Source organism: Nicotiana sylvestris, unplaced genomic scaffold (assembly GCF_000393655.2).
Source record: "Nicotiana sylvestris unplaced genomic scaffold, ASM39365v2 Un00008, whole genome shotgun sequence".
Lineage (NCBI taxonomy): Eukaryota > Viridiplantae > Streptophyta > Magnoliopsida > Solanales > Solanaceae > Nicotiana > Nicotiana sylvestris.
Window position 1 is genome coordinate 148,752 of NW_027184344.1, and position 12,926 is coordinate 161,677.

Below are 12,926 nucleotides of genomic sequence, written 5' to 3' on the forward strand. Positions count from 1 at the left end.
AGTAATTGACTATTTCAGCTTGTGGGTGGTCATGAATTTTACGTTGTTGATTGACGCGTACTCGACTCCTCCGATGATCATTTGGATGGTTCGAGTTAGAGAGGGTGGTTTTGGTGGACCCTGATGTTGTTCGTGTCCTCGAGCAAAGTTTGTCCCTCCTCGATCGCTCAAAAGTTCTTTCAGATGTCCTTGGAGAAGCATGTTCATGACCTCTTGCCTGAGAGTGGTGCAGTCCTCATTTTTGTGGCCCCGTTCCTGTTGAATTCGCAGAGGGTGTTTGACTTTCTGGGTTGGACTTCATCTTCTGCAGCCACATTACATTTGGGCCGAGCTTCTCCAGGGTGTAGACAATTTCTGAGGGAGAAACGCAGAAATTGTGAGCAAATAGTTGTGGCGGCATACCTCTTTCACTTCAGTGAGTCCCTGTTGGTGGCCTAGATGGGTCGTCGCTATGATCGGGAGGGGGTATGACTGCGACTCTAACATATGGTTGATGTTTTTCACAATTGGGTTGCGTACCTGCATGGTCCCTTATGTTGTCATTTCTTCAGTCTTTCCTGGATTCCATTTGGGCTGAGTTCAGCCATTGAGGTCGTCCTTGTCATCTCGCAATTTAGCGCGATAGGCATTGCGTATCTCATCCCAAGTGGTTGGGGGATACTTCATGAGTCGGCTTAGCAATTTTCTGGTCGCCCTCGAACCGTTCCTATTTAACCCGCTCTGGAAAGCTGCTACTGCCATTCCCTCTGATACATTTGGTAAGGTCATCCTCACACGATTGAATCAGGCAAGGAAATCTTTTAGCCCTTCACCGGGTGACTGTTTAATGGCAAAAATGTCATTCACTATCGCCTCTGCTTTTTTAGCCCCGGCATGGGCAGTTACAAACTTGTCGGCCATTTCCTCGAACGTCTCTATAGAGTGTGCATGTAGTTGTGAGTACCAAATTAGTGCTCCCCCGGTGAGGGTTTCGCCAAACTTCTTCAGTAATATGGAGGACACTTGTTCTTTGGCGAGGTTATTTCCTTTTACTGCGGTGACATAGTGGGTCACAGGATCCTCAGAGTCCGTCGTGCCATCGTATATATTCAAGTACGACGATATTTTGAAGGTTTTAGGAATGGCGTATGGTGCAGCTTCTTCACTGTACGGTTGGACAACAAACGATTGGCGTCCCTTTTTGGTAAGGGTTTTGGGGCACCTGGTATTTTGTCTACCCTTTCTTGATGCTCTTTCATTTGGTCACAGAACATTTTATTCTTGTTCTCCATCTCCTCCATCTTTCTCAAAATGGCTGTTAGGGTGTCGTTACCTGCATCACTAACGTTGTGAGTAATACATGTCACAAGCGGAGGGCCGTGCTTCTCGTCTGTCACTGATGCGACGCAGACTCTCACATTTTCTCTATTCGTCCTTTGGGCGGGCTTGTCGAGAATGCTGGTGAGTGTGTTTGTCAACCACGCCTCGAGCAACTTTTTCACTGCTAGTGGTGCCTCTTCCTTTGTGGATGTAGAGGACCCTTTACCGTGTGAGGTTGTGATGCTGTCATGAGGGAGGCATGAACCACTCTATCTGGGGGAGGCGTTTGATGTCACGTCCTCAATGTCTATTCCAGTGACTTCGTTAATAGTGTTTAGGAGGTTGGTAGTAAGATCGGCTACTTCTTTCATTCTTTGCTCTCCATTACTTGCCATGTTAAACTATGCAGGCAAGAAAAGACAAGGTTTGTGTTGCTTTCTTTTAGATCTGAAAGAAACAAAGACTTTGACTAGGAAGTCCCTACAGACGACGCCAAATTGTTTGACCAAAAGAGGATAATCTTTGGTTAAACTAATTAATCAGTTATTTAGTAGAGTTAATACTAGTTAAAGCTAATAACTTCAAATCTTGGATTGATAGCACGAAAGGTGCGAGCAGTGAAGAAATGGAATTAATGTGCAAGCAATAAATGTGTCGAATGTAACAATGTACATAAAGTATCAAGTATTAAATAACCATAATGATAATAAATATAAATAAGGAAAAAGATTTACCCAATATTGAATGAGGTCAATGATTCTTCCCTCTGACAATGATGAATAATAGGGATATAAGAGAAAATTGAGCACTTTCTCCGATCTGGTGGAAATGACAATAGAGAATTCTGAAAGAGTCGAATCTCTCCAGAAAGTTGTTCTTTGTATTTATCTAGAGAGCTTACTTTTCAAAAATGTTCTTATCATATATAATATTACATGCTCTTTGCCTTATCTCTCCTTCTATTTATTTGGGATATTCCCAAAAAAACCCTAAAAGTACAAACAGAGAGAATATTTAAGAGAATATTCCCTCTGAAGATCCCAATATAAAACTAGCAATTGCTTCTATCTGCTCTACTCGACCTCGGTCGTGGTTGACTGCTTGACGACTTGTTTCGTTGATCACTAGTCGACTTCGGCCACATTGCCCATGAGAAGTTACAAATTTCTCACGATAATCATCTCTTCGTACTGAATTTCCTCGGTCAGATTTTGATCCATACAATAATTTGCCTAGACACAAATAAAGGAGTTAAACAGGATATCCACAAAGCCTTTCTTAAGATTATTCACTAGGCCATTCACCACTAAAAATTCGGTCAAAATTGATCGCGGCCTACTGATCGACTTCGGTTGGTAAAAATAATTGCCGAAAAACCGACCGAAGTCGGTCGACTTTTAAAGATATTTTATTTTAATTCTTTTTTATGAAACCGACCAGCTTTTGTCGATTTTTTTGCGCAAAAATACGGAAAACTATTTTTGTATCCCACAAAATTTATTTTTCAAGAAACAAACAAACTTTGGTCGTATTTTTATTTAAAATAAATTAAAATCAATATTCAACACCGACCGAATCAGTTATTTCAGTCAGTCATATTAAAACATCAACCGATTTCGATCGATAATTTTATTATTTTTAATAAAACCAAAATCGATCGGTTATTTTTGCGTGAAAATACAATTAAAAGGTATAAATAAAATAAAAGAAAGCCTTAAACCAAAATGTACCAGTGGTAGAATAGTACCCTAGCACTATACATACCCCGGTTTGATTCCAAATGGTGCATTTTTTAGTTGCATAATTAAAAATATCAATGCTTTTTGTTGGATAATACCGATAGATTTCGTCCGGTTTTTTCGGCAAAGTTTTTTTATTGGATACCGACCAAAGTCTTCGTTCGCTTCTACTTGTTTACAGATAAAAAATTGGCAAATAATTAAACGTAGGCTCGACCACTTGAGCCGACCTTAGGCGGGCACCCCTCCAAAGTGCAATAGAGATCACCAACCTAGGCCATGGGCCTTATTGATCGCCCATCGACCCCGTCCAGGTAAGTATGGTTCTTTGTTGTCCTTGACCTTATTTTATAGTATACCTTCACTACTTTTCTATTTTCTTCGCTTAACGACGTGGGATTGAGTGATCATTCTTCGATTTGTATATCAATATTGGATTTCAATGTTTCAGAGACTTCCCACGGTTACCACATCTAATATGTAACTCAACCTTTGACCAAACACTATGCATCTTCCTTGTGCATATTTCTCTCCGTATTAAAAGAACAAATTAATAACAAAATCATGACTGGCAGTATTTCTCCAAATCCTGCTGCTTAGCTTAATAAAGCGTGACATTAACAATACTAGTTTAACTATGATGCAGTTAACATGCAATTTAGCCTCCTACATCAATAATAGTCGCACACAAAAAAATAACTTCTACAAAGCCTCCTTGAAATAGGACAACATGAAACATCAGGTATAAACTAAAGACCATGGAATCTTTCCTTAGTTATTTTCAAAAGTAAATCAACAAAAAAATAACTTCTACAAAGCCTCCTTGAAATTGGACAACATGAAACATTAGGTATAAACTAAAGACCATGGAATCTTTCCTTAGTTATTTTCAAAAGTAAATCAGGAAAGATAGCAAAAAAAATTCCTTAGTTATTTTCAAAAGTAAATTAGGAAAGATAGCAAAAAAGATTAGAGAGTCTGTCAAACAGCCATTAGACCATCTCAGCACACCAAGGTTGGGGCTAAGAACGATCATCTACGGCACCATAACCCATGGGCTATGGGAGCTGTTAATCACGCTCTGGTCTATTGGCCATGCCTCATCAACCAGACTTGGTTTTCTGTCTCCTTAGAACTCAAGGATACAGTGGTACGAGCCTATAGAACAGATCCTGTTCAAGTAAGGTCGTGTCCATCTGTGTTGCTGCAATGAAATATAAGTACTTCCTTGCCTGGGTTGCTTGTCGGTGTGGGAGGCAAGGCGAAAAAAAGGAAGGAGTATTTAATTCTTCTAACGTCTTTATAAGTCAACAACTATGACCAAAATAAACTACAACTACCTTATTGTTTATTCTAACTATATTTTAAAGTTTCAGTTTCATTGAGTTGACGAGTTTGATTGGAGTTGGACAAGATATAATGTATTTTCTATACGTATAAGCTTGTTTAATATATTTAAAGATATTTCCTCAAAAATATCCTAAAACTTCCTGGATTACAAAATTTAAAGTTGTTCCAAACTATGTAAGAATTACAATTTTTTTTCACTTTTTTTTAAATAGGTGGTAGGGGGAGGGGAAAATGGGAAGGGATTACAAGGTGGAGAATCAAACATTCGACGAGGTTATATAGATTTTTTTTTTTTTTACAAAAAAAGAAAGACACGATTTTACTTACAATCAAATAGAGAAGAATTCCCTAAAGCCCTTCCAAAACTCAGAAAACAGGACATCACTGTAAGGGTCTATTTGGAAAGTCATCCGGCAATCAGAATTGATGTAATTACTATGGTGGTAATTACACAATATAGTAATTATGACGACCAGTTTATTTAACGTAATTACAGTGTAATTACAAGCGTATATTTGGTTGCACAAGTGTAATTACATAGCTATATTAAATTTTAAATGAAATAATTATCAAAAGTTAAAAGATAATTTAATAAAGACATGCCTATAAATAATTTTTTGTAAGTATAAATGATATTAGTTTTGGTATTTAAGATGCAATTTTTTTCTTGAATATACATTAATTACTAATCATATATTTATAACTATTATAGTACAAATAATTGATATATATTTTCTAAATTAATAGTATTTAGTTTAATTAATTATAAAAACTAAAAACATACATTTTGTAAACATCATGGAATGCATGTTTGATTAAATAAATTAATATTTATAAATATATTGGCATAACATTATTCAAATATTTGACAAAATAAATCTATCAATTCTAACTAAAAATTGAACAACATGCAATGCAATGTAGAATAACAAGCCAATACTACTAAAATAAGTAAATTGGAGCCATAAATATAACACAATTTCAAAATCCAAAACAAAAAATTGTTTAACATATGTCAAAATTCCAATATAATAAAAATAAGTTCCAATACAACTTTCGATCAGAAAACATAATAAGTTTATAACCTCATTTAGTAACAAAATACTACTTTAATGATATCACTCATTTTATGCCAAGTTTTTTAATGACTCGTTATTTCTAATATTAGGAGGTGTAGTTTCAAAAACTAGAATAATAACGCAGTTACGCTAAATGAAGAAAATAAAATATACGAGCAATTACATGTAATCACAAGAAGTAAAGGTAGAAAATAAAAGATAAATAATGTACAAAGAAAAATATATTTTAAAATTAAAAATTAAAAATAGAATAAAAAAATAAAATACAAAATAAAAAGAAGTTAAAATAATAAAAAGTTATAAAGAAAATAAATAAAAATAAAAATAAAAGGAAAGAATTAAAAAGTAACCTTGTAATTACGTAGTATAATCACCACCAATTCTTACCTTCCTTTTGTGAATTCGAGGGTGTAATTACACCTCTCCAATTACAGTCAATCCTCTCTATAACAACCTCGTTTGTTCCAATATTTTTTGGTTGTTGTAGTGAACGGTTGTTATATCTTATAACAACATTTGATATTTAAATATTTTTTGGCCGTTATAGATAAAATTATCCAATATCAATTATTTTTCCTTTTCTAATGTTACAAAAAAAAAAATAAGAAGGGGTCGTTTGCTGCTGGGTTTTCTCGACGCAGCAGGTTGGTGCTAGAAAATGCAACAGAAGGGGTCGTTTGGATGTGAGGAAGGAGGCTATGGGTAGTCGTTTGGGCAGTGGCCGATGGGCGTGATGAAGCCGGACGTGAAGGAGTGGGGACAACGCAGGTTTCAGGCGGCCATGGTCGTCGCTTAGGGTGGTGTTGACGATGGGCAATGACAACGAGGGGGGGACTGTTTGGTCGACCAAGACTGGACGACGAGGGAGCAGCGGGGTTATGGTCAGTGACGACGCAGCAGCAACAACTGTGGTCGTCGGCTTTAATGGAGGATTGCCGGACTGGTTTGATGGAGCTAGGAGGAGGAGGAGTGGTCGTTCATGGCTGGACCTGCAGGCAGTCGTTTGGGCGGTGGTCGATGACTGAGCTGGGAGCGGCAGTGGGTCGACAGGCTGGTGGGTTGTTGCTGTTGGTCGTGGTGCTGGGGGACAGTGACGACGGGGGGGGGGCTGGTGGTTGACGGACGCTTGGTGGTGGCGTTTTGGACGTGAGGGAGTAGGGGTTTCGACTGGTTTTGGGGTAGGTCTTGCTAGGGTTTTTTCTTCTTTTTCTTTGGGAAGAAGAAGCATGAACAGTGCACGTTTTTTAAATTTTTCAAAGTCCCTTCATTCCAACCCCTTTTCTCCTCCCTTTGTTTGTGTATTTAGTACCCCTTGCCAAGGAAAATGAGCCCCACGCGTGGTGGGGTTCAAGACTTGTGTCCCCCACGCGTGGTGGGGTTCCCCGTGTGTCGTGTTCCTTCCGTGTTCCCCACGCGTGTCCCCCATGTGTGATGGACTCGGATTATTATGGGCTAGGTCCGAAAATTAGGCCTAAAACCGGGTAGTTTGAACCCGAATATTATTCTTTTGCCCGGATCCGAAAATAAGAACACGACGTTGCTTAACTAATCCTATGTAAGCAAAATAACTACCAAAAATAAGACTAATATTTAAAACAAAACTATATCTTTTTAATATTTTTTCAAGATTAAAATAGCTACAAAATATTAATAAAACTATTTTTTTTGTAATTTTCGTTTTTATATAAAGATAAAATATAAAGTATATATATATTTTTTGTATTTTTTTCAAAATTAAAATGACTACAAAACATTAATAGAACTATTTTTTGGTAATTTTCGAAATTATATAAAGTACAAAATAAGGTACTATTTTTTTTGTATTTTTCAAGTTTATGAGAAATACATAAACTAAAAATTTATATATATATTTTTGTAATTTTTTTTTTGCAACGAAATAAAGTAAAATAGTCAAAATAGCTATATTAGACCTAGATTACATATTTATGCTAAAAATGTGAAAATTTTCGGGGAGGGTCCAAAATCAGGTGTCTACAGCTGCCCCTCTTTGACTGGAAACACGAAGAGTTTTCCGACAAATAACGACTAGACATGTTTTTGACCCGACCATTATTTGGAGGGACTACACTAAGGAAAGGAAGAGATTGTGACCGAGGTGAAAAGCCGATCGAGGTGCCGTTCCGTTGAGGTTCCGGTCCGCGGTCCTGTCATTACATCAAAATGAAAACTGAAAAAGACTAACTAAGCCTATCAGCTACTAGTTACAAGGATTCCTATCTTTAAGTCTTCTGAAACTTGGTCTTGAGTCTTGAATGGTGCTTCATACAAACTTTGGATCTGAACCTTGATACTTGCTAGTTAGTTGTAGGTGCTAGTTCTTGAGCAGACCACATCCGTTCTCCACTTCCGTACTTTGGGTTCTTTTTTTTTTCTTTTTTTTCTATGCTTGCTTTTTCTTTTCTTGTTTTTGTTTTTGTGACTAGCTTCTGTTGATCATCCCAGACTGTTGACTCGCATTCTTGAGACGAGCTTCTACTATTTCTAACTTGGATTGAATGCTGGGGATTTCTGTTGTAACCTTCTGCCTTCCAATGGGTTACTGCTTGACCTTGAAAGATATTCCTCTATTCTACAGTCGGACTCCTGACTTCATCATCTGGAATTTAACAACCTCCGTTCTTCAGACGGTCTCCTGAAAACCAAAGCAAACAAAATAAACAAAATTTCCTAACCCAGTTTGTACTGGGAAGATTTGTGAGTCGTTAGCAAAACTGTAACTCACTTACACTACTGATGCAATGATGAGAGTAAACTAAAGACTAGGCTAGGATGTGCATCTCCTACGAGTAAAACCAAAAACTCTTGCTAGCAAATGTGTCTGCTAAAATAAAACCTCAATGACTCAAACTAGGAAGTGCGTCTCCTATGGTTGAATCGGAATGAACTAAACTAGGAAGTGCGTCTCCTAAGGGTGAAAACTTCAGTGACTAGAACTAGGAAGTGCGTCTCCTAAAAAACTTGAAAGACCTTGATTAGGAAGTGCGTCTCCTACGGGTAAACTTCAAAAACTGGACTAGGAATTGTGTCTCCTATGGTCGAACTTAAAATGAATCAAACTAGGAAGTGCATCTCCTAAGGGTGAAATCTCAATTCCGGAAGTGCGTCTCCTGAAATAAAATATAACCTGAAAAAGCCAAACTAGGAAGTGCGTCTCCTATAAATGAACTATCAATATTAGGAAGTGTGCCTCTTATGGGTAAAATCTCAATGACTCAAACCAGGAAATGCGTCTCTTAAATGAACCAGACTAGGAAGTGCGTCTCCTAAAGCAAAAATATAACCTGAGCGAATCAGACTAGGAAGTGCGTCTCCTAATAATGAAAACTTAATTCAGGAAGTGCGTTTCCTATGCATGAAATTAAACTTAGGAAGTGCGTCTCCTAGGGGTAAAATAATCTTAGGAAGTGCGTCTCCTATGTGTGAAACCTTAATGATTTTGAACTAAGAAGTGCGTCTCTTATGAGTAAAAATAATTTAGGAAGTGCGTCTCCTATGCGTGAAATCTTAATTTAGGAAGTGCGTTTCCTATTGGTAAAAGTAAACTTAGGAAGTGCGTCTCCTATGAGTAAAATGAACTTAGGAAGTGCGTCTCCTATGGGGTAAAAGTAAACTTAGGAAGTGCGTCTCCTATGGGTGAAACTAAACTTAAGGAAGTGCGTCTCCTATTGGGTACAATAAACTTAGGAAATGCGTCTCCTATTGGGAAAACTAACTTAGGAAGTGCGTCTCCTATTGGGAAAAACTAAACTTAGGAAGTGCGTTTCCTATGGGTAAAATGAACTTAGGAAGTGCGTCTCCTATTGGTGAAACTTAATCTTAGGAAGTGCGTCTCCTATTGGTGAAACTATTCTTAGGAAGTGCGTCTCCTCTTGGTGAAACTTACCTTAGGAAGTGCGTCTCCTCTTGGTGAAACTTAATTTAGGAAGTGCGTCTCCTATTGGTGAAACTATTCTTAGGAAGTGCGTCTCCTCTTAGTGAAACTTACTTAGGAAGTGCGTCTCCTCTTGGTGAAACTTAATTTAGGAAGTGTGTCTCCTATTGGTGAAACTTAGCTTAGGAAGTGCGTCTCCTATTGGTGAAACTATACATAGGAAGTGCGTCTCCTTAGGACGTGCGTCTCCTATTGGTGAAACTTAACTTAGGATGTGTGTCTCCTCTTGGTGAATCTTATCTTAGGAAGTGCGTCTCCTATTGATGAAACTATTCTTAGGATGTGCGTCTCCTATTGGTGAAACTATTCTTAGGAAGTGCGTCTCCTTAGGAAGTGCGTCTCCTATTGGTGAAATTAACTTAGGATGTGCGTCTCCTACTGGTGAAACTTATCTTAGGAAGTGCATCTCCTATTGGTACGACTAAACTCTAGGAGGAAATGCATCTCCTATGGGTAAAAGTAAACTTAGGAGGAAATGCATCTCCTATGGGTAAAAATAAACTTAGGAGGAAATGCATCTCCTATGGGTAAAACTAAAACAAACTTAGGAGGAAATTCATCTCCTATGGGTGAAACTAAAACAAACTTAGGAGGAAATGCATCTTCTATGGGTGAAACTAAAACAAACTTAGGAGGAAATGCATCTCCTAAGGGTAAAGACGTGGAATGTATTCCCTTGTTATACAGGTGGGCGCCTAATGGTAAAGACACAAAATGTATTCCCTTGTTATACAGGTGGGCGCCTAATGGTAAAACACAAAAATGTATTCCCGCATTATACTGGTGGGTGACCTAGAATGGAAATGAAAAGACAGAAATGTATTCCTCTCGTTATTCAGGTGGGCGCCTGCCAAGAAATTTAAAGACTGAAATGTATTCCTCTCGTTATACAGGTGGGCGCCTGGCTTCATCACTTGAAATAAAAAGACTGAAATGTATTCCTCTCGTTATACAGGTGGGCGCCTGGAATATGAAATGAACAGACAAAAAAGTATTCCTCTCGTTATTCAGGTGGGCGCCTGTCTTCAACCACAACTTTGAAAATAAAATCTTATTTGAGGGCGGATGAACCCGACATATCCTATTTGAGGGCGGATGAACCCGGACTATCCTATTTGAGGGCGGATGAACCCGAACTATCCTATTTGAGGGCGGATGAACCCGACATATCCTATTCGAGGGCGGATGAACCCGACATATCCTGCTTTGAGGGCGGATGAACCCAACATATCCTGTTTTGAGGGCGGATGATCCCAACATATCCTGTTTTGAGGGCGGATGAACCCAGCATATCCTGTTTTGAGGGCGGATGAACCCAGAATATCCTATTCGAGGGCGGATGAACCCAACATATCCTTAAAACGTGAAAATGTCTTACCTCGAAAACTTGCTGGGGATTATTTTGTTTGGGATGAATTTTCCCTTTCTACCTTCCCCATATTTTTTTTATAATTTTTTTATTATTATTATTATTAGCTTCTTCCTTTGAAGACTAACTCCCTTGAGACTCGTTTTGCCTTAACCTGAAAGGAACCGCTGAGGATACCGATTTTCATCGCTGGGGGATTATTTACTTACCTGTTGGGGAATAAAATGTTATCAGCTGGGGATAACGCTGCCGAGGATAACACTGCTGGGGGATTCTGATTCCTTCAGAACTAGTGCTTCACTCTTCGGAAGGCTGTTGGGAATGATGCTGGCCTCTTGCTTTTTCTGAGTTCAAGTTTCATCCCTTTGCTGGGGAACAACTTCCTCCATTGAAACTTATTGTGTTGGGGAAACACTGGTTCTAAGACCACTTCCCTTGAGACTGGCGTTATCTCTACTCTTCCCCGAATGGGTACCCGACTTCCAGAAAATTTTCTAAATGGAAGGAAAATTTTCTGCCCCAGTTTGATAATATCCCTTGCGGCATGCATTTCTGGCATCAATGCCATTTCGTTTACCTGTTTCGAATTAAACAGAATTTGTCAGTTTAAAACGCGGTGGTTGGTTGTGATACTCCACTGGGATGGTTTTCCCTTTCTCCTTCCTTGCTCTGCACTCCACAACTTGTTGGGGATGATATTATTTGCTGGGGATAATCCCTTTCTGCTGGGGATATCCCTCTTCTTTTGTGGCATAGCTCAGAAACTGGCATTTCCCCGACCTTTTAGTCTAGTATGGATTTCGCCAAATCATGCTCACTGATCTCCTTGCTTTGTTCACGGGCCTTGGCCTTGAGGTTTATAACCTTGGTTTTGGCAAGGATACCCCTCTTGACACTCGTCAATCCTTTTGTCAATTCCCTTTTGCTGGGGATATTTTTCTTGACACTGGCCTCGCGCTTGTTTCTTGCTGACTATACCATTTGGATGTACTAGTCAGATCTCATCTTGCATATTTGGAAAGCTGATGGCATATTTTGAAGTCAATTCACACTTGTTTTGACCAAACAGACTCTATTGGGGATTTTTCTATGAAAGGAAAAAGATAAAAATGAACAGAGTAGAAAGACAAAGGAAAAAGATGACCTTTTAACAAAAGAAACTATAAATAAAAAACCTATCAAACGCAGATACCGACTCTAATGGTCATGACATGCATATGTGGCCTACCCTCCGCCGTCAATCATCTTTCAAGACCTTCAATTGGTGATTCCCCTATCTGATTCTCAATCTTATTCGACTTGTAGTGCCCAAAGGGTTTTCACTATCAAGTCTCTCTCATTTTGGTTTTTCTCTCAGCTTTCATCGCCTTAAGGTGTCTGTGAAGGTTTTCACCGATAAGACTCTCTCATTTTCATCACTTTCCAGCTGGGGATTCGGAGTGTTGCCGGTATGACTCTTTCTGCCAGGGATTAGAGTCCTTTCTGTTGTGGAACAGAATGTTATGCTCACCGGTGAGACTCTCATTTGTCTGACTTGGCATCTTTTGAAGACTGATCAGAAGGTCTTTCTTTGGACCGTAATGTGGGTTTTTGGATAGGGCTAGAAAAAAAGGGTATTAAAGGCTCAAAAAATGCATTAATTTTGGGTTATTAGTTACAACCTTCGGAATTAGATTTATTTACAACAAACGCAACCTTTGCCCCAGTTTCTTGCTTGGGGATATTTTAATTGATTTTTTTTCATTTTTCAAAACTATGACCGAGCCGTGAAGCGCCTACGTATCCTCTTTGAGGAATCAGGTCAAACGTAGTTTCCAATTCCTTTCTTTTTTCATTTGACTTTCTTTTTTCCGTTATCATTTTTCTTTTCTCTTTTTCTTTTCTCATTTCTCCTTTCTTTTTGTCGTTTTTTTCTTTTCTTTCTCTTTTTTTTTTTTTTTTTTCCGTTTTGTTGTTTTCTATTCTTTTTTTTTCTTTACCTGTCATGCTTGCGTATTCTATTCGTTGCTACTAATTCCGAACAAGGGGTATGAAAGAAAAATAAATAAGGCTCAAAAGGGGTAACGAAGGGTAAAGTGTTTAGGTAGCAGAACAAAATGCCTTCGTCATTCCAGTCTTCAAAACATGCCAAGTGCAAA

At 38.4% G+C, this 12,926-nt stretch overlaps 1 non-coding gene and 1 pseudogene across 1 annotated transcript; both read right to left on the bottom strand.

The window, feature by feature from the left end:
- Positions 1-3,209: 3,209 nt before the first annotated feature.
- Positions 3,210-3,360, bottom strand: LOC138884629 (U1 spliceosomal RNA; annotated as a pseudogene).
- Positions 3,361-4,013: 653 nt separating this feature from the next.
- LOC138884622 (small nucleolar RNA U3) lies at positions 4,014-4,228 on the bottom strand. The gene has a single exon (XR_011404705.1). It is a non-coding gene; the product is annotated as a small nucleolar RNA U3 (small nucleolar RNA).
- Positions 4,229-12,926: the final 8,698 nt, after the last annotated feature.